Source organism: Stegastes partitus, unplaced genomic scaffold (genome assembly GCF_000690725.1).
Source record: "Stegastes partitus isolate 25-593 unplaced genomic scaffold, Stegastes_partitus-1.0.2 Scaffold621, whole genome shotgun sequence".
In the NCBI taxonomy this organism is placed as follows: domain Eukaryota; kingdom Metazoa; phylum Chordata; class Actinopteri; family Pomacentridae; genus Stegastes; species Stegastes partitus.
This window is the reverse complement of record NW_007578352.1, coordinates 34,387-39,202: the sequence shown is the minus strand read 5'-3', so window position 1 is coordinate 39,202 and position 4,816 is coordinate 34,387. Positions and strand designations below refer to the sequence as shown.

General features: G+C 40.0%; 1 protein-coding gene across 1 annotated transcript in view; it reads right to left on the bottom strand.

Annotated features, from left to right (window-relative positions):
• stmn4 (stathmin-like 4) overlaps positions 1 to 3,282 on the bottom strand; it is a 15,501-nt gene extending 12,219 nt beyond the window's left edge. The window contains exon 1 of the mRNA XM_008289549.1: positions 3,221 to 3,282. The gene's annotated coding sequence lies outside the window, so the exon portion shown is untranslated. The remainder of the gene's footprint in view (positions 1 to 3,220) is intronic.
• Between the last annotated feature and the right edge of the window lie 1,534 nt (positions 3,283 to 4,816).

The following is a 4,816-nucleotide window of genomic DNA, read 5'->3' as shown; positions in this document are numbered from 1 at the left end:
TCTATCTATCTATCTATCTATCTATCTATCTATCTATCTATCTATCTATAACGGAGGGGTACTAATGAGACAACCTGTGACACATTTCTCATTATGCTGCACAACACAAGCTCACCTGACCACCCTGACATGAATCCCCCCGTGGGGCAAACACACACTGCAAACACACACATGCTAATCAGGCAGTAAACGCACTGCTTGGGAATGCACACACACACACACACACACACACACACACACGAACACTGTAACACACACACACGCAGCTGCTTTTCATCTAATGAAACCACCCAGGCTGCAGATCAATGCTGGGCTTCCTGCAGCAGTGAGAGCTGCTCCGGTTCTTTTTTAGTGCGTACAGACAAAAAACAAAAAGACACAAAGAGAGAAAACAGCTTGTAAAGGTCTCACTACGCAACAGGGAACGTTTGGGGTTCGTGTTGATGGGAAATTCTGCTGACGGTTAAATCACTGTGACGTTTTTTCATTATACTATTTTATGAGATTCATGGAGTTTCCCGTCCCAGGAGATCACTGTCCTTCATTCGTCGGCTACTGAAGGTAACATTACCTCTGCAGGATCACATTTGTCCACAATTTTCAGAGCAGGTAATGTGCATTGCAGGAGTTTGCATATTAAAATAATAAAAAAGTAATAAGTGATTTGTCTTGACTAAGGTTAATCTGCATAGTTAACAGTGCTGTGGGGTCTTGGCTGTAACATTTATATTAGCTAGGTTAAGTTAATTTATAATACCGTAGGGGTTTTCCTGTAATATCATAAATCTATATTACATTAATTAGACTATTCTCCATAATTGTTAACACAGTAGGGTCTCAGCCCTCATATGTTTTATAGTTGTGTAGGTTTAAAAGGTTTTAATCCCTTTTAGGTGAATCACTTGAGTAAAGTCACACAATAAATGACACTGCAAGGTCTTCTGTGGCGTCATTCATTCTCCTTTTCTAATGGCAACGGCTGTTGTCTTGAATGGGCTACAATTTAAAAAAAAAATAAATAAATACAAATTTTTAATTAAGTGTTTACTTGACAAAACTATTTTATCTTGTTATATCACATTCTCATGATTAAATTTACAGATTTTAAAAATTTGTATTCAGTATTTATCTAATTTGACATTCGTTTTATTTTACGTCGCTTTGCAACTTTGTCGAGATGTACAATACAAATAAAGTTGTTATTGTTATTATTATTACTGTCTTATTCGTTTCTATTTTGTTCCTCTTTAAAATTTAAATCTGAGCATTTTTGCAATATTTGCTTATTTGTCTTCTTGAGGCTCTCGTGTTTATGCTAGCGATGAGGCTACAGCTAGCAGCCAGTTAGCTTAGCTTAGCATTGCCACAGGAAACACTGCTAAATCACCTACCTACCATCTGAAGCTGAATCATTAATGGGCCATACATTGTTTAAGTGCAAAAGAGCCCTTAATACCTCGTTTTTGTACACAATGCTTGTTAATTAGTTAATTAGAGATGCTAGTAAGTAGGCCAACTGTTTTCTTCTATTTCCAGTCTTTGTATGAAGCTAAACTAGCCTAAGTTTTGTCTGTAGCTTCATATTAAAAACGCAGAAGTGTGGCCTCGCCCCAGGCCTGCAATCCTGCACTTCCTGACCCTGCATGCTTCTAAAATTAAATTCCTGTGTCTCAGTTCCATTCTGCAAAGTCAAGGACACATGGAAAGAAAATCTAGCCAATTATTCAGGCTTTCTTTTTTTTTTTTTGTTGTCAGTTTTGACATTTTGCTATGTAGTATGAGCTCACTATGACAAAGGAGAAGAGCCCGTGAAGTTGTAAACAGGAATCAGGCGCTGAAGAATAGAAAGACTAAATGTTAGGATTTAAAACTGTAGATTGAAAAATGGAATTGTTACATTAAAGTTAAGCTGAGTAGACGGTGTAAAGCCACAAGTTTCCCAGCTAACAGACTGCAGTAGCAAAAAGTCACGATGTGCACGTTGCTACTGTGTAACTTGTTAAAAATGTATTTCTTGTGCAGTGCAACTAGAATAACTGCATGTGACTGCGATCCATGTGCATGCATGTGAATGAGCACGAATTCGCACGTCAACCTCACGCTAGATCTTTTTTTGGCAACAAACATCCATAACATGAGGTATCACTCTGGTCCAAGTTTAGAAAATCTCATGGCTTCATATTTCTTTTAAAGGATCTGCACGGTCAGCAAAAGTCTCACAGACCCACAATAGCACAATTAACATTAGGATTTGAAAATTATGGTAATTTCGTTTTTGGCGGCATGCTCAGATTTTTGCAGATTTTTGGTTTTCACATTCGGCACTGAGCTTCATGTTTCCACAAAGTTTATTCTTATCTCTGTTTCCATGGGCGCAGCATTTGATGCGTTACTTAGACACGTTTTCTCATGTATGCATGAAAACTGAATAGCACATGACGAATATGACCGTTTTTACTTTATCCTCGACCCAATCGATTGACGTTTGCACCTTTCTGAGCATTTTGAGTAAGCATGTTCCAACTTCACACTAAAGTTTGCACATCCTACATATTAGACTACAAAAAAAAAGGAAAATATAACACATAAAACTCAACTATGACGTTTCTATGAGGCATTTGGACTAAGTTAGATGGATGGATGATGCAGAGATTGCTTTTTCCTACCTCATAGCTGCACGCACAAACACTATAATCACCCTGAACGTCGAACAGGTAAATGTGAAATTATTACGAGACTTTTTGTGTCAAAGCAAGTCAAAAATTTGAGAGAAAATTGGAACTTTCGACCATTTTTAATCACAATTTCCTGCTGTTGTCGTACCCTTCCGTGTCTGTTCCTGTGGTTCTCCTTCTGTCATATACGCACACACCTTTTCGGCACACAAACACATACAGACTCCTTTATTTTCATCCCTCGTTCTCCTCACCTCTCGCCTCTCTGGAAGCATCAAACAAAGCTGCTTTTGCACATAAGGAGGATCAATAATAAATGACACAGGTTTCACACTATCTGGATTGTGGGTACACCGAGTCCTCTCTGCCTTCTCCAATCAGCAGGAGCCACCGCATCACCCTCGCCCCGTTACACCCCGCCAGCAAAAGCACGCAGGTAGGATTCAGATATGCAATAAGCCTGAGCCGAGAACCCACAGTGACCCCAGTGAGATGCAGATGTGTGCAGATGTGAGGGTTTGAGGTGCCGGGTGCTGCAGACTCACCCCCCTTCTGTGCCGGCGTTCTCTGCTGCTGATGGTGGACCGGTGGTTACCCCCGTCTGGCTGCACGGATGCAGGCGCCGGGCAACAGCATCAGCAACAGCATCAACGCTGCCTCCATGACATCACCTTGGAGGAGCCTGATTGGTCGGAGACGCTGCCAGCATCCGAGGCCGCCGGCCAATGGGGGCGCGGAGGGAGGATGAGGGGGGAGGGATGAGAGCTCTTTGTGTTGTACTGCAGGGTGGGTGGTGGGAGCAGCGTTTTTATTATGTGGCGCAGTGTGGGACTCTGTGTGTGTGTGTGTGTGTGTGCGTTGTGCATAAGAGAGAGTTCGGTGAAGTAGTGTGAGATATTCTGGTGTGTTTTTGTGCGTCTGTCTCAGCAGGGGTCCCAGCTAGGAAGCACGCAGGACGCTAAATTATTTAGATCCCAACTGTAAATACAGGAACAAGTAGAAACCCTCACACAGAAAAGGCACATGCTGTTCATCAAACACAACATTTGTTCCTAAAACTACTGTAAAAAGTACAAATGCTTGATTTTTAAAGCAGGATGCAAGCACAAATGTTTGCATTGTTTTGTATATTACCCTGATTTAATCTTTTATTGTGTTGAATCCTTTATTTTTTCTATGAAACTGCATTTTTATTGAGCTTTATCTTTTAGTCATTGTGTTCATGCTTTATGAGTTGCTTTTATATATATATATGTATAGTTGTAAAGCACTTTGGTTCAACTCCTGTTGTTATAAATGTGATTTATAAATCAGTTTGACATGACTACTCAGGTAATTTTACAGCTACTTCACTTGTTCGCTTTACTCTTCTTTCTCCTTTTTCTCATTTGTCACTATTTAGCCTCAGTCTGTACCACACTTTCTTTTTAAGTCATTAATGATGATGTTAATTAAGTCACTAATCGAGCAAACATTGAAACATTTTTCTGTTTTTTTCAATGTTTTCCATTTTAAATTGCACATTTAATTGATAACAAAAATGATCATTTGCAGCTTTTTTCATTGCTTTCAGTGGATTTTTTCTTATTATTGTAAATAATGATCTATAAAGTATTGATTTAAATACAGATTTTCATTCTTCAGGCTGTTTAACTCTTTGGTGAGACTCACAGATGAGCACACTGTGGCCCTGATCGTGCATTAACATGTGTTTTGATGCATTTGAGGACCCACTGAGATCCGATCACTCAGATTCAGAGGCTGCCTGGGCCGCATATGTCCACATTCTTCAGCAGTATGTCCGCAAGTTTGTCCCAGAGGAGGTTTAAACGCATCATTTGTCTCCTGATAGGATCCGTTAGTCTCCCATGAAGAAAACTGATTTGATCTGCTGTAGATATGTGGATATATGGTGCCATATGTTTGCGTGCGTAGCTTTCAGGTTTAAAACCTTCCAGATCCATCACACACTCTTGGTTTTATTTTTATTGAGGATGACCGACTCAGCTGACGTCCTCCACAGAAGCAGAAGGGCATTCGTGCAGCAATGACGTCAAATTTCTTCTTGCTAGTTTAACTTCCAACAGATTACAGTATATTTCTGCCTCCCGCTGGTTTAAATAAACAATGTTTGTGTTTTT